Below are 21,919 nucleotides of genomic sequence, written 5' to 3'. Positions count from 1 at the left end.
AGAGATCCACAGGAATGATCACAGGAAAGAAACGCTTAATATAGGAGGAGTGTTTGATGTCCCTGGGTCTGTTCTCAATGCAGTTGAGAAGGATGAGGGAGGTGGGGAGATCTCCCAAAAATGGCCAGATACTGAAAGGAAGTGAAGAGGACAATTCCATTGGTAGGAGAGTCTTCGATCTGAAGGCACAGCCTCAGAATAAAGGGACTAAAATGAGGAGGCCAGAGAGTGGTGAGTCTGTGGAAGTGGTTACCACAGAGGACTGCAAAGGTCAAGTTATTGGGTGTATTTACGGTGAAGGTTGCTAAGTTCCTTATTGGTAAGGAGGTTAAGGGGTACAGGAAGAAGGCAGGAGAATGGTGTTGAGAAAAGAAAAAACAGCTATATTTGAATGGAGGAACAAACATGAAACATGATGGGCAGAATGGCCGAACTCTCCTCCTACACCTCATGGTTTTTCCAAACATAGGGCAGAGCACCCCTGCATGCTTTCATCTCTCATGCTGAATATCAAAATCAGAATCTGGTTTAATATCAGCGGCATACGTCATGAAATTTGTTGTTACGTGGCAGCAGTACATTGCAATACGTATAAACACAAAATGTAAATTACAGTAAGCACATATAACCATGTAACAATTACAGCATGGAAACAGGCCACCTCTGCCCTTCTAGTCCGTGCCGAACTCTTACTCTCACCTAGTCCCACCGACCTGCTCTCAGCCCATAACCCTCCATTCCTTTCCCGTCCATATAGCTGTCCAATTTAACTTTAAATGACAACATCGAACCTGCCTCAGCCACTTCTTATATTCTAGATCTCTTGAAATGAATGCTAACATTGCATTTTCCTTCTTCACTACTACTTAACCTGTAAGTTAACCTTTAGGGTGTTCTGCACAAGAACTCCCAAGTCACTTTGCATATCTATATTTTAAAAAGTTAAATTAAGTAACTAGTGCAAAAAACAGAAATAAAATGTAGCGAGGTTCATGGGTTCAATGTTCATTCAGAAATCTGATGACAGAAGGGAAGAAGTTGTTCCTGAATAAAAATGAGAAAATTTGCATAAACTTCTTATACATTGTCCCTTATTTTTCAACATCTATTTCCTCATTTGATGGCAAAGGCAGCAATTATTGTTTTTCCAAAATATTACTTAAGTCATAAAATCGCCAAGTATATTAAACAGATTGTTCAAATACTGTCATTCCCAGTTAAGTGACATCCTGTTCTATTACCAATTTCCCTTCATAGACATTAAATAAACAAACAACCCAAGCAGCTATCACACAGGGTCAGGACCTGCACTGTGTAAAGGTAAGAGGACCCAGAGATGGGCAACTAAAGCCTTCACTCTGTCTCCCTGCACACTGACTTGGACCTTGGAATGAGCCAGCCCCAAACATTTGCTCCTTCTGGACTGAACAGAGATGCCTTGGTAGCATTCACCCAATCTGCCTTCCCCACATAGAAGAGGCCACAATGCAAGCAAGCCGATGGAGCTCACTCAATCGGAGGAGTCCCATGTGCTTTAAGAGGTGGTGGGGGCTGGGGGCAAATTGTGCCCCTGGGGCAACACCCTCAAAATGTTGCAGGAAGTCGGCAGGTTGGGGAGCTTCTGTGGAGGGAAAGGAACAGCTAGCATTTTGGGTCGGAGCCCAGGGTTTCAGCCCCAAATGTCAGCTGTTTGTTCCCCTCCACACCTGCCGAGTTCCTCCAGCATTCTGAGTCGAAATGTTTCTGTTGACATTATCATCAGATAAACTTGATCAGATTAAATCTGGAGGCTGAGCTGAGCTGAAGTTGAAGACGTGGGTAAAACAGTCACGTTCAAAGTCCAAAAAAATTTATTATCAAAGTATGTATATGTCACCATATACTACCTGAGATTCATTTTCTTGCAGGAATTCACAGTAGAACAAAGAAATAGAACAGAATCAAAGAAAAACTACACACAAAACCAGTGTGCCAAAAGAAGATGATCTGTCAGAATAAAAATAAATAACGCTGAGAACTTGAGTTGTACAGTCCTTGAAAGTTAGTCCATAGGTTGTGGAATTTGTTCAAATTGTGGTGAGCGAAGTCATCTACAATGGTTCAGACGCTTGATGGTTGAGGGGTAGTAATTGTTCCTGGCCCTTCGTGGGTGTGGGACCTAAGGCTCCTGCACCTCCTTCAAAGATTCAGAATACATTTAGTATTGAAGTATGTATGCAGCATACACCCCTAAAATTTGTCTTCCCACGGACAACCACGAAGCAGAGAAACCCACTCAAGGAAATATCAAGCACCCGATAGGCAAAAAAATAAGAACAAATTATGCCAAAGGCAAAAAAAAAGAGTGAAAACACACAGGATATACAACCTCAAACCACAGAGTCATTGAAACAGTTTGGGAGTGTTCAGTTTAGATCAGTTCAGTTCAATTTAGCAATTTATTGCTGTGTCGTTCGTTGACCGCAGTCTGCTCTGAGTAAATCGCACAAAATAGCAATAAAAAAAAGGAGTAGCCAGAAAGCAGAAACAACATCATAACATGTAATTGCAGAGTCCAATCCACAAACTGCGACGACCAAACCTCGCCCTCGATCAAAGACTCCAGCTCCATCCTCGGGCAGTATTGAGCAAGATGGCAGCAGTGAGAAGAGAATACATGTGGAATGCAAAGTATGAAGATTTGCACATCCCTCTTCTGCATAGTCAATCTGATACAGCATGTCATTACATGTTTTAGACTACAGTGAACAATACTTGTATTTAACATGTTGAGAAAGAGACACAAGGAACTGGAGGAGGAGGCAGCTTCAGCTTGTTACCCACTCCTTAAGGCTATAGCTAGTTCTATTTTATTCAGAGATGCTGCAGAGTAACAGGTCATTCTGGCCCGATAAGCCCACACTGCCCAACTACACTCAAGTGATCATGAGACCATATATATGGTTATACAGTTGAATAACGATAAACTTGAACTCTTTAAACTACCTTGAGGCACGATCTGTCTGGGTGGCATGCAAAGCTAAAACTTTCTATCGTATCTAGATGTTTATGTCAACAATTAACTAATACCTGTACTCTTGTCCTAGCTCCTGTGTCCCATCGACAATTGCTGTGTTACTGACACAGGTAAAAGGATCATACCAAAAATTTCATTCAGAATCTAATTTGTCCAATCACTGACTTAGATACGGTGAGATTTGTTGTTTTGCAGCAACAGTACAGGGAAGCATATTCAATCACCGTAAATTATGTGAATAAATAGTGTCAAAGAAAGGAATAATACAAACATTTGTAAATCAGAATGAGGTTTAATATCACCGGCATGTGTTGTGAAATTTGTTGTCTTTGCGGCAAAAGTACAATGCAATATGTAATCGAGAAAAAACTATGAATTACAGTAAATATATATATATTTATATATAAAATTGTTAAATTAAGTGTGCAAAAATAAAAGTTAAAAGAATAGTGAGTGAAGTAGTGTTCATGTGTTCAATGTCTATTCAGAAGTTGGATGGCAGAGGGGAAGAAGCTGTTTCTGAATCGCTGAGCGTGTGTCTTCAGGCTCCTCATGGTAACAATGAGAAGAGGGCATTTCCTGGGTGATGGCGGTCCTTGACGATGCATGCCACCTTTTTGAGATTCTACTTCTTGAAACTGTCCTGGATACTACAGAGTCTGGTGTCCGTGGTGCAGCTGACTGAGTTTACAGCTCTCCACAGCTTACTGTGATCCTGTGCAGTAGCCAGACTCCCCTTCCCACACTACACCATACGGCGATGCAGCCAATTAAATGCTCTCCACAGTACCTCTGCAGAAATTTGCAAGAGTACTTGGTGACATACCAAATCCCCTCAAACTCTTAATGAAGTATAGCTACTGCCGTGCCTTCTTTGTAGTTGCATCAATAGGTTGGGTCTCGGATAGATCCCCAGAGATGTTGATACCCAGGTACTTGAAATTGCTCACTCTCTCCACTTCTGATCCCTCTCTGAGGACTGGTGTGTGATCCCTCATCTTACCCTTTCTGAAGTCCACAGTCAGTTCTTTGGTTTTACTGATGTTGAATGCCAGGTCGTTGCTGTGATACCACTCCACCAGCTGATCCATTAGCATTAATGTTGAGGCTTATGCTTCTTTCTTTCGAGAGAAAAGTATGTCCTTTTGAGAAATCCTTTGAGAAAATCATAAAATTAACGTGGATCACACGTTAAGAAATCAGAGAAAATGTGGGTACCATATTATTTCAGTGAGATCATTCCTGAACTTCTAACTCAACTCCACTCTCCTGGCCAATCCCCATATCCCTCACTTTATTAAAAGTTTATTCACTGACTAATGGCTAACGGTTTGGGTCAGTCCAAATTGCCTAGGCCTGTCTGCCCTGTCTGCTTATTCTGTAATTTGGCTGAGATTTGCACTGAATAGCAATGGGGTTTGATCTCATCTATGTATATGATCAGCTCTCTGATTAAACTGATTGCATATGGAGATTTCATTGTGGTCTGTGTGAAGAGACATCCGCAATAAATGGTTGAAGATTTTCAGACTGTATTACTACTAAACCCTGCAGCCAAGGGAAGCACAGAATGTCACAGGCCCCTTTTAGAGAGGTAACTAAAAGATAACATCCTTGCTGTGTTGATACCTGTGTAGGATCCTCAAACTTGGCAAACCACCAAGATCACCTGATTGTGATTTGTGGACTGTGAATACCGATACTTGTAGATGGTACATTATACATGCCAATACCTGTCTGGACAGAGTGTGAGATTTTAACCCGGGTAGTTAATGCACATCGATAGAACTGGAATTGGATTATTATTGTCACATGTGCCAAGATACAGCGAACAGCTTTTACTTGTGTGCCATCCAGAAAGATCATTCCATGCATAAGTACACCCAGGTAGTAAAAAGAAAAAAAGAGGGTGCAATTATCACGGTATTCTTGGTGGGAGAGTGCAGTGCAGGGGTCATACGAGGTAGAAGGGGAGATCAGGGGTTCACCTCCTGTAAGAGTTCCTCGGGGACCTCGGGAGGAAAGGACAGGGTGGGTGGGAAATACATTGGGCCATGTAGCATAATGACCCGAGCACAGATCCGTCTATTTTATGACCCATAGCTGTACGAGAGGTGCAGTTGAAAACCATCGGTTTGGCATGAGGTGACATTAATGAGTGCTCATTCTGGTAGGATTTGTTCTGGTTTTGTTGATTGTTGAAGGTGAATCAAAAACTCAGGAGGAATATTGTTTCGTTTGGCAGTATACATGTATATAATTATACAGTTCAATAACAATAAACTTGAACTTTTTTATAACTACCTTGAGGTACTTATATATGGCACGATCTGTTTGGCTGGCACGCAAAGCTAAAGCTTTCTAATGTATCTAGGTGTTTGTGTCAATAATTAACTGATCAGAGTTCGAAGTTTTCGGATGACTCAGAGTTGGATTGTGGTCGGCATGGCAGGGAGAGTTTTTCTTCCTTCTCCCGTCTGCATGAGATGTGGGACATTTGAGAAACTTTGAACTTTACTGTGCTCACGGACTTCTTCATCAAGTTATGGCATTGTTACACTGTTTGTAACTATATTACGATCGAGGAACGTGTTGAAGACCGGATATTGAACTTTTTGCTGTTGGACTCCGGCCATATTCCACCGAGATACAACACTGGGCGTCATGGGAGGTTGTTCCTGCCTGTGGCCATCGAACTTTGCAGCTCCTCCCGTGGAGGGTCAGACACCCTGAGCCAACAGGCTGGTCCTGGACTTATTTCCATCTGGCATAGTTTGCATTTTGTTGTTTGATTGTTTGTGGTTTTTGTATTGCTATATTTATGCTCTATTCTTGGTTGGCGCAGCTGTAGCGAAACCCAATTTCCCTCGGGATCAATAAAGTATATCTATCTATCTATCTATATGTTATAATTATGTGGTTTTGTCGGTTTTTTCAGTCTTGGTTTGTCCTGTGTTTTGTGATATCACACCGGAGGAAATAATGTATCATTTCTTAATGCATGCATTACTAAATGACAATAAAAGAGGACTGCGTGTCTTCATAACCTAGTCGAAAAAACCTGCCATGGATTTATGCAGACAGGACAAGCTGACATTACTGAATCACTCCGTCAAGGTGCTCAAGGTATTCACCTGGCATTTTATCACACACAATTTCAATTGACCTACTTCCAGTGTGCAATCTTTAGACTTCAGGATCCAGAACGCATATCTATTGTCAGGAAGAAATAAGACATGCAAACGGCCAGCAGGGTGCAACGAAAACTGCACAAGGATGTTTTACACAAAAGGAAGCAGCAAAGAAAGGTGATCGAAATTATAACAGGAACTAATGGAGACGTTAAGTAGGGCCACTAGTCAGTAAAGTTTTAGCTTGGAAACAAAACTGTTTAACAACCACAGCCAACTCCCAGAGGAGGTTGTTCAGATAAGTTCTGCAACGTGGCAATGTTTCCTTTTATTCTTCAACTTCCTTCTGCTCTTTTTTTTGCTGTTTTCTGAGCGGTTTGATGCGGACTGGGGCATTTCAGGGAAGAATGCTTTGCCCTGCGGCCTGCAGTGGGTTAGCGGTGTGACGCAGAACTGAACACTACTGGACTTTCAGTTTGATGTTTGACATTCTCTGTGTTGTCTGCTTGCCTTTTGCCATTTGCGCATTTTGTTCTTTTTTTCGCGCATTGTGGTGTTTGATGTTTTCTTGAACGGATCCTTGAACATGGTGTGTCTTTGTTTCGTGCCTGCTTGCAGGAGGACGAACCGCAGAGTTGTATTCCGTATACAGACCTCGCTAATAAATGTACTTCAAATCTATTAAACTCACTTTTTAGGCAGTACTAACTTTTTCATCTGACACAATATCTACACCACAAAATGCTAATTAAAATAGAAACTCAGGTAGCATTCATAGAGAATGAAACTTGGCCAATAACAATGGCTCCATATCAGAACTAGAAATGTTTAAGGAGGTATATATTGTGCTGCACAGTAAACAAGGGGATGTCTGTGAAGTAAACTACAGTGCACATGACATAAGTCGTTTTGGTGTTGTCCAAGAGGGGCTGAAGAATGCTTGGTGATCATTGCTTCTCTGCCTGGAAGGTGTAGATGGAGGCTGCAGTCAGCTTCTGGTCAAAAAAAAAAGGGAAATGTAAGGTATTTTGGGCGAGCAAGTTAAATGAAATGGTTGGTGGGGTGGAAATATGTCTCTCTCAAAGGAGCTATATGGCATTCCTTCCCTCCAGTAGCCTGCAGGACACCCTTGGGCGAGGTGTAGCACCTGCTTAGCCCCCGATCAGGGTCACCTGAAGCCATGGGAGCAGGTGGTGGACGGTCGAATGAGCGGCCGGTGCAGATCACAAGCACTGGTTACGTGACCACTGACGCCAGGCAGGCGATAGCTGAAGAGTATTGATAGTGGCTGGGGTCATTTTCCTTGTAAAGACACTGCCCGGAAGAAGGCAATGGCAAACCGCTTCCGTAGAAAAATGTGCCATGGTCATGGAAAGACATGATCCCCCATGTCACACGACACGGCACATAACAAACAAAGGTAACTGAAAGAGACAGAAATACTGTAGGAGAGGGACAGAGCTTAAAGTCACAGAGAGATACAGAACAGAAACAGGTTCTGCAGCTAATTTAGTCTGTGCTGACCGTTAACCTCCAACTTAAATTAAATCTATATCAATCCTCTGTTTTATTCTCTTCACACTCACAACAACTCCCCCTAGGGGAGGGAGGCTGAAGTGAGAAGCTGAGAGGTGACAGGTGGAAAAGGTAAAGGGCGGGAGAAGAAGGAATCTGATTGGAAAGGTGAGTGGACTAAGAAGAAAGGGAAGGAAGAGGGGCACCAGAGGATGGTGGTAGGTAGGTGAGGAGAAGAGAAGAGGTAAGAGGGGAGCCAGAGTGAGGAATTGAGGAATTGAGGAAGTGGGAAGGGAGTGGCGGAAAAATTACCGGTAGTTAGAAAAATCGATGTTGATGCACCAGTCCTTTACCTTTTCCACCATTATCTCTCAGCTTCTTACTTCATCCCCCCTCCCCACCTACCCGTCTTCACCTATCACTTGGCTTGTACTCCATTCCCCAAGTCTTCTTATTCTGGCCTCTTCCCCTCTTCCTTTCCAGTCCCCGACGAAGGGTTTTGGCCCAAAATGTTAACTGTTCATTCATTTCCATAGATGCTGCTGAACTGCTGAGCTCCTCCAGTTTCTTGTGTGTATTGCTTTGGATTTCCAGCACCTGCAGACTCTCTTGTCTTTATGTCTCTCCTCAGCCTTCTTCCCACAAGTGAAAAAAGTCCCAGCCTATCCAGTCTCCCATGACAAGTCAAATCTCCAGCTCCGGTAACATCCTCGTGAATCTTTTCTACACCCTTTCCAGGTTAATGACAACTGTTAGCGTGTATTCTGGAGCTAGGGTATAGAGTAAACATTAATTTCAGCTGCAACCTGTTTTCAGATTTGAATATGGATTGTAGATTAAATTTAAAATGCAGTTCTGAACAAAAGCTTCACTGAAGTTGCAGATTGGGGTTGATTACAAACCAGGAAATACCCACTCACTTGGTGTCTGCATTTTCATGAATCCAGAGAGACAGTCAGTCAGGATTAACATTCATTTTGGGTGTCTGAGGTGCGGGTTTGAAGAAGGATGTGTTTGAAAACTATATGCAATTCAAAGGAAGCATTGTAGATACATTGTATCATGTAATATTGGGACAAGCAAGCCTCTTGTGCCAAGAGTGTCTCAATATGATGCCTGCTGCTCATTTTGTTGAATAAAACAAATCTACAACCACGAGCTTCAGTGCCTTTCCGGTGATTTGTTCATGTCACAACAACATCCTTCTTTGGTAACTACACCTGTACAGAATACTCCAAGTGTAATCTCACCAACGTATTGTGACTTCCAACTCCTGCACTTAATGCCTCATCAATGAAGGCAAGCGGAACAAACGCATTCTTTGCCACCATCTACCACTGATTCCCGATATCATGAAAAACAGTCCTAACAGACTCTAACATATCAACATACTTTGTTCTTAACAGACAAGAATCCGAATTACTGGAGCAGCCATTCAGCCTACCCAGTCCATGCTTGCCCCTTGTTGAAAAATCTCAATTCCATGTTCTTCCTCCACAAAATGATACAATCAGTAGAACTGATCTAATTCCCTTTCACAGACCCCGATTCTTTCTGTTCTCATCATCCCTACAAATAGCAAGTTCTGGTTTCTAACCATCCGTAGGAAGAGAAAAAAAATCTACTCACATCACTGCCATACCTTTTTTTGTCTAAAATGTTAAGACTGTGCCTGTGGGTCTCATCCAGTGGAGTTCTGCTGTTCCTTTGTGAAGTGCCTTATCTGCATTTCAAACTGAAGAAGGACTTGCATCACAGCCGCCCTCACTGATATCTCACTTTCTTCATGAATATTAAAACCAAACTTAGCTCTCAATGAACACTGCTCATACCATCTTTAAATGCTGCACCTCGGAAACTGGTCAGCCCACAAGCATTTGGCTTATATTATACTTACACCCTTCGCTGGTAATTTCATCCCCGCCCACTAGGAACCTCCCTCTGTTTTGCTTAAGAATCTTCAAAGGCACACAATTGCTTTGAGCAAACATCCTGGTAATATCCTTCCTGGTTCACCAGCAGTTTTCCTGAAGGAGACCACAAGAATCTTTGGAATAACTCAAGGGTCGACATAAATGCAAGTTGTCGCCGCGGTTCTTCAACAAGTTCACGATGAAACTCGTAAATAGCCGTGGGCTCTAATCCGCCACTCGGCAGATAATGGTGGCCTGGCAACCACTAACGACTGGGTCTGTGACAGAAAGGAAATTTTTAGCATTGTGGATAATAGGCAAGAACACGACCGGACTGATTCAAAAAAATAGAAGCAAGAATAGGCTATTCAGTCTATTTGGCAAGATCATATCTGATTAGTGACTTTATTTTATTGATGTATTCTAGATACAGTGTGGAACACGCCCGCCTGGACAACAAGCCGCACTGCACGGCAACCTACTTATTTAACCCTCGCATAATCACAGGACAATTTACAAAGACCAATTAACCTAATAACCGGTACATCTTTGGAATGCGGGAGGAAACCGAAGCATCTAGAGGAAACCTATGGAAAGAACATACAGATTTCCAAACTTCTTACAGATGGCATCAGAATTGACCTTTGAACTACCACGTCCCAAGCTGTAACAGTGTTGCACTCATGGCTAAGCTATCGAGTCACCCCAGTGGTTCAATGCTACTCCCCATATCTCTTGACTTCCATGTATCAAAGAAACCATGATAGGAGGAAAAGGTGAAATATGAGAGTAAGATAGCCAGCAATATCAAAGGAGATACCAAGAGCTTTTTTCACCCATATAAAGAGTAAAAAAGAGGCAAGAGTAGATATCGGACTGCTAGAAGATGATGCTGGAGAGGTACACCACAAGACCGTAAGTTACAGGAGCAGAATTAGGCCATTTGACGGATCCACTTCCCTCTCAGCCCCAATCTCCTGCATTCTCCCCATATCCCTTCATACTCTCGACCAAACAAGAATCTATCAACCTCTGCCTTATATATACCCAATGATTTGGCCTCCAGAGCCACCTACGGCAACAAATTCCACAGATTCACCAGTCTCTGGTTAAAGAAATTCCTCCTCATCTCCATTCTAAACGGGCATCCCTCTATTCTGAGGCTGTGTCCTCTGTTTTAGACTCCCTCACCATAGGAAACATCCTCCCCACATCCACTCTATCCAGGGCTTTCAACATCCGTTAGGTTTCAGTGAGATTCTCCCCTCACTCTTCTGAATTCCAGTGAGTACAAGCCCAGAGCCATCAAACGCTTGACTGTTTATTCACTTCCATGGATGCTGCCGGACCTGCTGTGTTCCTCCAGCGTTGTGTGTCTGTGTTGCTCTAGATTTACTTATCTCACACACACATGGAAATGTTCAGTTTGTGTCAAATAGGAGACGGTTATGCTGAGTAGCTGGCAAGTGGCTCAATGCTACTTATGCCAGTATAGCATGCCCACAACTCACTGACCCTAACCCGCAAGTCTCTGGACTGTGGGAGGAAACTGGAGCACCCGGAGGAAACCCACGCGGTCACCGGGAGAATGTACAAACTCCTTACAGGCAGCGGTGGGAAACGAACCCTGATTTTGCTGGCACCTTAACAACGTTATGCTACTGTGCGGCCAAATTCTTTAGCATATTTCATCTCCCCAAACATCCTGTTCCCTTAATGGACGAAGCCCAGCCAGATGACGGGTCTCGACCCGAAAACCTACACACTCAAAATGCTGGAGGAATTCAGCAGGTCAGGCAGCGTCCATGGAAATGAATTAACAGTCGACCCAAAACTCCAACCTGAAAGGCCGGCTGTTTATTCATTTCCATAGACGCTGCCTGAACTGCTGAGCTCCTCCAGCATTTTGTGTGTGTTGGTTTGGATTTCCAGCATCGGAAGGATTTCTCCTGTTTAGAATATTCACCTCGCCTTTATCTCTTCAGAAAGTTATTTAGACTCTGTTGCTTCAACAGCGATTGGAATTTATTCAGTTAAAAAGATACAATGAGCTTTAAGAGCTTATAACTTCAACTCTGACACATTTTTAGCCACGTCCTGGCAATAGACTCAGTACCTACAGATGCAAGGCAAACAAAATTAAGGTTTACACTGCCAGGAACTCCTGCCTATTATACTTGCCACCATAAATCATAGGTTCTTTGGAAAAAGATAAATTACCGGATAAAACAAATTAAAGCTGATTATAGATTTGCAAGACCAGCTCAGTTTGCAAGCAATTTCTGAATTACACTGTAGCATAAAGATAAAAGGAGACAAAAAATTGGCTTACAATCCATTGCCAACAACAGGGGCATGCTGACCTACAGTGGCTCCGATTTCAACTATATCTAAGTTCAGGATTCCAGTCGTAACTTACAGCTGCCTCTCAGAAGGTAAGTGCTGACCTGCTTTGTTGAGTCACTGTTGTCCTTCAAGCGTAGATTCACTCACAGTGCCGATGGGTAGAGCTTTCCAGGACTTGGACTCAGGGATCTGGGCCCATTATATCGATGCAATTATAAAGAAGGCACGACAATAAACTCTCAACTGCATAGGATCGAAAGAAGCTGCAGAAAGTCGTGAACTCAATCAGCTCCATCATGGGCACTAGCCTCCATAGTATCCAGGACATCTGCTCATTGCTACCATCAGGGAGAAGTACAGAAGCCCCCAGACACACACTGACAGATTCTTCCCCTCTGCCATCAGATTTTTGAATGGACATTGAACCCATGAACACTGCCTCACTACTTTTTCGCACTACTTATTTATTTCAGCTTTCATTATTATGTATTGCAATGTACAGCTGCCACAAAACAACAAATTTCATGACATATGCCAGTGATATTAAATCTGATTCCGATGAAAGAATGCCGAAGCGATTCCATATCAGAGAACATCAAGGAAGAGGCTACACAACATCCACACCCAGATAACTAGACTCAACAGTTACTCCCCTAAGCTGTCAGGCTGATTTACTCATCAACCCACCCACCTAGTGTCACTTTACGTACATACAATCTATGTATATAACAGTTATTTGTACATTGTGTTTTATTGGATTGCTTTTATATTTATATTTACTGTGGTTTTTTTGTAGATTTTTTCTTGTGTTCTTTATGCTTATTGTGTTTGTTAGGGCATATACCCCTTACTAATCAAGAACCTATCAAGGCTCTGCTTTAAATATACCAATGACTTGGCCTCCACAGCCCTCTGTGGCAAAGAATTCTACAGATTCACCACCCTCTGGTTGAAGAAATTCCTCCTCATCTCAGTTCTGAAGAGACATCCTTGTATGCTGAGGCTGTGCCCTCTGGTCCTACACCCTCTCGCTATTGGAAACATGCTCTCCATCTCCACTCTCTCCATGCCTTTCTCACTGAACAGGCTTCAGTGAGAACTCTCTCTCTCATTCTTCGAAACTTCAGCGAGTACAGGCCCAGAGCCATCAAGCACTCCTCATGCATTAACCCTTTCACTCCCGGGATCATTCTCGTGGACCTCCTCTGGACTCCCTCGGATACAAAAAGCCCAGTGTTGCTTGAGATCAGAATGGTAACAGGTACACAGAGGTGTAAAAACAAGTGTCTGGTGTTTCTTACAGCTCATAATCCTCAATGCACTCCCCCATACTGTGGTCAGTGCAGATACCGTACTTCACTGAGTTTCATGAAAGAAAGTGCTTCTAACTCAGACAAGAATGCTACCAACTAATCCGCGCACACAATCCCCTTACTTTTCATCCTTCAATAGGATTGCCATCTCAAGTCTTAATTAAAGCCCCTGTAAAGGTACCTTCATTGACTGCTTCTTTTTAGCTGTGTACTTGAAAACAAAACATTTACATCTCACTTTTGGTCTTATCCAAACTGTGTGCTGGTTGTTACACGTTCACACCCGCATTAATAACCTTCCACTATTTTGAAAATGTCCCATTTAAATCCTCCCTAATCCTGAAATTACACCTCTGGCTTTTCAAGTCAGATTATAACAGCATTCTCTCATCCCAAGAATATACATTTCATCGACATGACACAAGTACACACACTAATAGCAATTTCTACACAGTTTAACCATTATTTTTAACATCAAACTATTTTCCAAATCTTTCCATTCCGGTTATAAACATGTCTGGAACTGAAGCATGTCTCCTATTATTCCTTATTAAGAGAATTTCCACCTTTGGGTCTGCAGTCCGTATCCCTGTATTCCTTCAATAATTTACTATATTTCCATGTTAAATCTCTCTCAGTGTACCACCTCATGCTAAAAGATTAAAGATTAGCTTTTTTCACCACAGAGTCATAGCTCAAAGTAAACATAAGTCACCATATACAACCCTGAGATTCATTTTGTTGCAGACATACTCAATAAATCCACAATAGAATAATAGGTATCTGTTAGTCTTGTGAGACCATGGATTTGCACCTTGGAAGGTTTCCAGGGCGCAGGCCTGGGCAAGATTGTATGGAAGACCGGCAGCTGCCCATGCTTCAAGTCTCCCCTCTCCACGCCACCGATGTTGTCCAAGGGAAGGGCACTAGGGCTGATACAGCTTGGCACCGGTGTCGTCGCAGAGCAATGTGTGGTTAAGTGCCTTGCTGAACACGCTGCCTCAGCTGAGGCTCAAACTAGCCACCTTCAGATCACTAGACCAACGCCTTAACTACTTGGCCATGCGCCAACACAATAGAGTCGACAGAAGACCGCACCAACTGGGCGTTCAACCAGTGTGCTAAAGACATAGAGCACCACAGAGTAGGTAAAACCCCATCAACCCACCTAGTCGGTGCCGAACTATTATTCTTCCTGGTCCCGTCAGCCTGCACCTTTACCATGCCCCTCTCACCCACGTACCCATCCAAAGTTCACTGAAGAATCGAAACATGCAGTGAAATCCGCGGGTGGGTCCACAAGTGTCACCGTGCTTCTGGCGCCACCATGGCACGCCCACAAAGTACTCATCCCGACTCGTATATGTTTGGACTGTGGGAGGAAACCGGAGCACCTGGAGGAAACCCACGCGGTCACGGGGAAAATGCACAAACTCCTTACAGGCGGCAGCGGGGACTGAACCTGATCTTACAACTGGCGTCGCAGTGTGTTCTGCTGCTGTGCTGGCCAACCCCGCGCTCTCTGTCCATGTCTAGCTTTCTTTTCAGGTGACCAGACTGGTGTGAATGAGGCTTCAGAAAATAGATGCTGCATAGTACCCTCTCATGAGAGTGATTCCCATATTCTGTAATCCCTTACCTTCTCAACATTACATTCTGAGTCCCAAACTACTTTTACTAAATGGAGAACGGGAGGTCAGCAATCAAAATTAAAGAAGTGATGAGCTAACCCTCGAGCTGAAGAACACTTATCACTCCTATTCTTCGCTTTTCTGCTCTTAACCACCCTGCTTCTCGCCACCTGTATAATAATTACCTCGTGACACAAGGTAATGAGAGTCTTCTAAAGTCTAAATAAACTACTTTCACTGCAATACTGACAGGTGCACAACTTTCTCAACCCCCCTCCATCTGTCTGACTTTTTCTTACTTTAATAACACTAATTACATCCAACGGAACAGGGCTTGCCTGAAGCGCTGCTGTTTTTAAGTACAAGAGATTCTGCAGATGTTGGAAATCCAGAGTAACACACACACACACACGCACGCAAAATGCTGGAGGAACTCAGCAGGTCAGGCAGCACCTGTGAAAAGCAGAGATTCCTAACTTGTTTTCATGCCATTAAGGAAGGGATCTGTGGACCCCAGGTTGGGAATAAAGGATCAGCATTTCAGGTTGAAACCCTTCATTAGGGCTTGTGGTCAGGTTTTGATGGAAGGTCTCAGCCCAAAACAATGCCCGTCCATTCCTTTCCATTGAAGCGGCCTAACCTGCTGAGTTCCTCCAGCGTTTTGTGCGTGTTACTTTTTATAAGTGCTATTTTCTCGGTGTGCTTATTAAGCCAATACTGAATGAGTAAGACAAGCACTTGATTCAAAGCATCGATAAATCTACAGCAACAGACACAAAATGCTGGAGGAACTCAGCAGGTCAGGCAGCTTCTAAGGTGGGGAAAAAGCATTTCGGGCTGAGACGTTTGTATCAGAAATGGTCATTTTTTAGCTTTTTGCCTAACTCCCCTTTCTTTTTCATCTGTATACATCCTGGCTTGTTAGCCAAGCTGCATCACCATCTGGTATTGGAACAGCAGCGCATTGGACTGCAAGCTTCCTCCAACAGCTCGATATTGGAGCAGATTCTGGGGGCTAACAACATACATTTGACTGTTCTCCCTCCCAGACTGAGCCTTCAGACTAACCGCACATCTAGCGGGATTAAGCTTCAAAGCCACTTAAGTATCTGAACCATATTAGTTGATATCCAAATATTCAGCTTCCGAGAGCTGTATTTGAGATCACAGTACGTTTCAGGGGGAGACACACACACACAATGCTGTAGGAAGTCAGTAAGTCGAGCAGCATCTATGGAGGGGAAGAAACAGAAGCTGTTTTGGGCTGAGACGCTTCATCAGGACTGGATAGGAAGAGGGCAGAAGCCAGGGAAAGAAGGTGGAGGGTAGGAGAGGAGAACAAGATGGCAGGTGAAAGGTGAGGGGGAAGTGGTTCATTATCACCTTCATCACCTGTTGAAGGTCTTGGCCTGAAATACTGATTGTTCACTTCTGTCCACAGATGCTTCCTGACCAGCCAAGTTCTTCCCCTGCTTTTTGTTTTGCTACAGATTTCAGCATCTGTAGCCTTGTGTCTTTCTTAATAATTGAAAGATCAATGAAAATAGGAACTTCCAGCAATCTCTCCTGCCCCCCTTTCTTTTTCCACTCCCCACTCAGGCTCCCCCCTCACCCTTTCTCCTCACCTGCTCATCATCTCCCTCTGGTTCTCCTCCGCCACCCCTTTTTCCCATGGCCCACTATCCTCTCCTATCAGATTCCCTTTTCTTCAGCTCCTTACAGTATCCACCTATCATCTCCCAGCTTTTTACTTCATCCTCTGCCAACTTGTACTCCTTCCCCTCCCCCTGCCTTTTTATTCTGGTTTCTTCCCCACTTCCTTTCTAGTCCTGATAAAAAGTCTTAGCCTGAAATGTTGACCGTCTGTTCTCCTCCATAGATGCTGCCGGACTTGCTGAGTTTCTCCAGCAGTTTGAGTGTGTTGCTCAAGATTTCCAGCATCTGCAGAAACCCATGTGTTTATCTTTCAATGGACAGCCTCTCAGACCACGATGTCTGCGTGGGTTCTTGTAAAGAACAGTCCTTTGCTCTTGCCCTCACGTCCCTGCAATACATTCCTTGTTGAGGATTTATCCAATTCCTTTCTGAAGAAATAAACTCTTCTCAGGCTTCCAGGTTTCAATTATAACCAACGCTTCGATGACAAACTCTGCCATCATCTGCGGGGATGATGCCTGGGCAGGTCTAGTCCGGTGGTATTTATATCCCTGTAGTCCGTCCCTCCTGATTGGTTAGGCTGCATCCAATCAGGTCTCCGCTCTACCACCTTGCTTATAATCAAATCCCAGTTCTTGCTTAGAGCGGGATCTTCATCTTTGTTAAAATCGATACATATTGGTTGTAATCGATACCTGTACCCGGCTGGAAGCCCAAGAAGAGTTTATTCGTCATGTATGCCGGGAAAGCACTAGATCATTTTTTGCTACCAAAGAATTTGCAATGCTTATCCCAACGCCACAAGAAAGCTTCTGACTCTGCTTTTACACTTTTTTCCGCATTATTATTTTACATTGTTCTAGCTCATGTGAACAGTATGCAAGATGAATTTTCCACTGTATATTGGTACATGTGACAAAAAGAAACCTCTATCAAAACTAACACTGTCACAACTCTGTGTGAAAAGTTGTGGACTTTGCAAACTATGGCAAACAACCCTGCAGCTTGATCATTCTTTCAAGACATCCCGAAACACTTCAAGGCCAGTGAAGAGCTTCTGAACAGCGGCCACCAAATTGCACACAGCAAGGTCCCAGAAGTAGACCCCCAAGGAAAATGACCATGAAAGTCGGCTTTAGTGCAGGTCCACCCCAGATTACGAACACCTGACGTGAGACCAGACATTTAGCAGACTAGAGGTATGGACTTTCTGGCTGGGGCAACCCCTGTCCACTGGGAACTCTGTGGCTTAATTTTCCGCTTGTGAATGGCGCGCAGGTTATGGACAGTTCTCAGGATCGAAACTCTGCTGTAACCCAGGGAAGACATTTATTTTGGAGCAAAGAGTTGGTGCTTTGTGAGAATGCCAAGGGAAAAAACTTAGATTTTTCCTCTGGATCAGCGTCACGGGGTAATTTATCAATGGTCTAAACAACTTAATGGAAACATGACACCTCCGGGGATGTAGCAGACCCACAACACTCCACTGGGCTGTTAGTCTTGACCTTCTTGAACCCACAATTACCTAACTCCTGCTTTCTCTCAAAAAACCAAAGTGGTCACTCAGGGTCCCCTCCCTCCCACCTTCTCTTAAATGCGTCTGTACTACTCACCCCTCTGGGAGCAGTTTCCACATCCTCACCAGTCTTTGGGTAAAGAAGTTCCTTCCAAATTCATCGCTCGATTTCTTGAGTATGATCTTATATTCCAACCTCTAGTTCCTCTCTTCCTGACAAATGGAAAAACACTCAGTATCCAGTATGTTAAAACATATTTTAGAGTTCTCTATTAGGTCACCCCTCAGCCTCCTACTCTCAAGAGAGATCCACATCAACGAGATCAAACAGAGGCCAATGAGTGGAGTGTGATCATCTGCCAAGTGCCATTATATTCCAGACAACAAATACTGGGAAGTTCTAAACTTAGTAAAGACACCAAGCTCAGATTTAAAAAAAAACATTTCCCTTTCTACCGTTGACAGACCAGTTGATTCAAAGTGCATTTATTATCAACAAATGTGTAAATTATACAACCTTGGGATTTGTTTGCCTAACAGGCTGTCGCAAAGCAAGGAACCCGAAAGAACCCAACTTCAAAAAGTAAGACCAACCTCCCCAGTGCCCACAAAGAGAAAGAAACAAGGCATGCAGACAATAGAAGGGAGTAACGTCAACAGCCACCCAAACCAAATAGAATCCTTTGATCCAAATCCCCGGAGCTGCTCGGAGTAGACCGAAAGGGATTTGTCCCCAATTTCCAATGGCGCACCCTACAGTCAGCCAATCATAAACTTGGTTACTTCTTGGCTCCAACTGCTGCACCTTGTTGGTTGGTTACACAATAGAACAGGACTTGCATGTGTTTCGCCGTTGTAGAATCAGAATCAGGTTTAATACCACTAGCAAATGTTGTGAAATTTGTTGCTATGCATAATCAAAACTGTAAATTACGGTAAATATATATTTAAAGTTAAATTAAATAACTAGTGCAAAAAGAAAAAAATGTAGTTCATGAGTTCACTGTCCATTCAGAAATCTGATGGCAGAGGAGATGACGCTATTCCTGAATCATTGAGTGTGTGCCTTCGGGCTCCTGTACCTCCTCCCTGATGGTTGCAATGAGAAGAGGGCACGTCCGTAATGATGGACGCCACCATTTTGAGGCATCGCTCCTAGAAGACGCCCTGGATGCTGGGGAGGCTAGTGCCCATGATGGAGCTGACTGAGTTTATTAAAGAGAGAGAGAGAGAGAGCCTGTGGTATGTCGAATACCAGGTGAACGAGTAGTCTTTGGGTTACTGCAAGTGTGTGTATTTGCTGATGCTTTGCTGCACGCTCAGTGTTGGGTGCCGATATGCTTATTTTTGCTGGTGGGGGCTTACGAGTGGGAGGGGGGATATGGGGGGGGGCTTTGCAGTTCTGTCATTCACTCTTTGGGGCACTCCTCTGTTTTCATGGATGATTGCGAAAAAAAAGCATTTCAGGATGTATATTGTATACATTTCCCTGACATTAAATGTAGCTTTGAAACCTTTGAATAAATTGTAGAAGTGGGTACAATTACAATATTTAAAATACATTTGGATAAGTACATTATAGGAAAGGGTATGGTCACTCTGTTTGAGTAAGCATGGAGTCACCTTCATGAACCCCACAGCACCTGATGACCCTGTGATCTCGGTCTCTGAGCACCTCCTTCAGGAGGGTGAATCCACAGAAAGCACCTGGTCCAGGTAGTGTACCTGGCTGGTACTGAAGACCTGTGCTAATCAACTGGCTGGAGTGTTTACAGATTCCCATACTGTAAAAGGGCTTGATGGGATAAAGTTTGTCAAATGTGTTTAGGAGCGTTTCCTTAATCAGTACTTAGAAGTCACAACTAGAGAGAGTGTGATACTACATCTCCTAATAGGGAATGAGACAAGGCAGGTGACAGAACTTTGTGTCGGGAAACACCTTGCATCCAGTGATCATAATGCTATTAGTTTCAAGGTAATTATGGAAAAAGAATAAGATCTGGTCCTCGGTTTGAGATTCTAAGTTGGCGAGAGGCTGATTTTGATGATATCAGAAAGGACCTGGCATGTGTGGATTGGGATAGGCCGCTTTCTTCCCCAGGTTGTGAGACTAAGGCATATCCGGCCAGCACTGAGGTCTCGTCACTAGGACAGCGAGTTGTTCACTCTTACTGTCTATCCATGCTGCACACCACATGTACTTCGGATTATATTTCATTGACATATTTGTGGTAATATTGTATTTCACGTGCTGTGTGTGATATACATATTGTGGGTGTACCATGGTCTGGAGGAGCGTTGTTACATTTGGTTGTATATGTGTGCAGTCAGATGACAATAAACTTGAACTTGGATTCTGAGGTACCAGTGCTCTCAAACAGACCACAGTCAATACTGTAAAGTGCTACTTAAAATAGTCAACCAAGGCATGGAGACGTGGCACGTTTAAGTAATTGTAACAAGACCGTGAGGGTAGGGTAGTAAACAAAAACTTGTGGAAATGAGAAGGTTGGTTGACAAAAGGTTAACAACTAAGTGGAAAGGATGATTATACTCCATCGATCACTGAGGAAAACATTACCAGGGTAAAAGGGCCAAATGGGCTGTGACATCATAAAGAGTCACAGCGATTGTGTGCAATCCTGGTTGCTCCTGTCGCGGGAAGGACTTGGAGACTTTGGAAAGGGTCACCCGGTTGCTGCTTGCATGAGAGGGTTTGAAGTAAGTAGAAACTAGACAAACTCGGACTGTTTTCTCTGCAGTGTCAGTGGCTGACAGAACATAGAGGACTGAACACAGAACATGAAACAGTACAGCTCTGTACAGGCCCTTTGGGCCATGATGGGTGTACCAAACTTTCAACATACTCCAAGATCATAACAGTATAAGCCACAGAAGTGGAAATAGACCATTTCTCAAATTGTGTCTGCTCCACCATTCCATCATGGCTGATTTATTATTCCTCTCAACCCCATGCCCCTGCCTTTTCCCCATAACCTTTGACACCCTTACTACTCAGGAACCTATCCGCCTCCGGACTCTGGAACCTATCCACCTCCGGACTCTGGAACCTATCCGCCTCCAGGCGCTCTGGAACCTATCCGCCTCTGGTTCTGCCTCCGGACTCTCCGGAACCTATCCGCCTCCGGACTCTCTGGAACCTATCCGTCTCTGGGCTCTCTGGAATCTATCCGCCTCCGGGCTCTCCGGAACCTATCCGCCTCCGGGCTCTCTGGAACCTATCCACCTCCAGGCTCTCTGGAACCTATCCGCCTCCGGGCTCTCTGGAACCTATCCGCCTCTGGACCCTCTGGAACCTATCCGCCTCCGGGCTTTCTGGAACCTCTCTGCCTCCGGACTCTCTGGAACCTCTCTGCCTCCGGACTCTCTGGAACCTCTCCGCCTCCGGACTCTCTGGAACCTCTCCACCTCCGGACTCTCTGGAACCTCTCCGCCTCTGCTTCAAATATACCCAATGACTTGGTCTACATAGCGATCTGTGGCAAAGAATTTCCCAGTGAACCTACAAGCTTTCAGTGACGTGCTGAGGGACAACTTCCTTACCAGAGAGACAATCGTCTGAGCGAGGCTGATTTGTGCTCGAGGCAGATGGGACTGAAGGACTCTGTTTCAAACACCTGCAGAGAAGTATGGGCCAATATTCACCCTTTAACCAGCCATGTCTAAAATCAGGTACAGTTCCAACACACAATGGCCCTGGCCATTGAACGTGGCTGGCTGTGGGAGCTTGCTCTTCACATTCTTATTTAAGTTGAAGAAACAGCTCAGTAACAGGCCCAATGAACCCACGTCACCCAATTATACCCCTGTGGGCAATTAACCTACTAACCCATACATCTTTGGAATGTGGGAGGAAACTGG

The 21,919-nt window shown here is 44.0% G+C and overlaps 1 protein-coding gene across 7 annotated transcripts in view; it reads right to left on the bottom strand.

Moving 5' to 3' along the window:
• The window catches only part of slc45a3 (solute carrier family 45 member 3), a 163,638-nt gene that overhangs the window by 57,303 nt on the left and 84,416 nt on the right, over positions 1-21,919 (bottom strand). For 3 of the 7 annotated variants that reach the window (XM_063065279.1, XM_063065277.1, XM_063065275.1), the window contains one exon: positions 18,135-18,250. The exons of 1 other annotated variant lie outside the window; for it this stretch is intronic. The gene's annotated coding sequence lies outside the window, so the exon portion shown is untranslated. Of the gene's footprint in view, positions 1-9,291; positions 9,826-18,134; positions 18,251-21,919 lie in introns of those variants that run through there. 3 more of the 7 variants (XM_063065278.1, XM_063065280.1, XM_063065281.1) reach the window with 3 other exon arrangements.

The sequence above is a fragment of the Mobula hypostoma genome, chromosome 13 (genome assembly GCF_963921235.1).
Source record: "Mobula hypostoma chromosome 13, sMobHyp1.1, whole genome shotgun sequence".
Taxonomy (NCBI): Eukaryota; Metazoa; Chordata; class Chondrichthyes; order Myliobatiformes; family Myliobatidae; genus Mobula; species Mobula hypostoma.
This window is presented reverse-complemented; position numbering and strand designations above follow the sequence as displayed.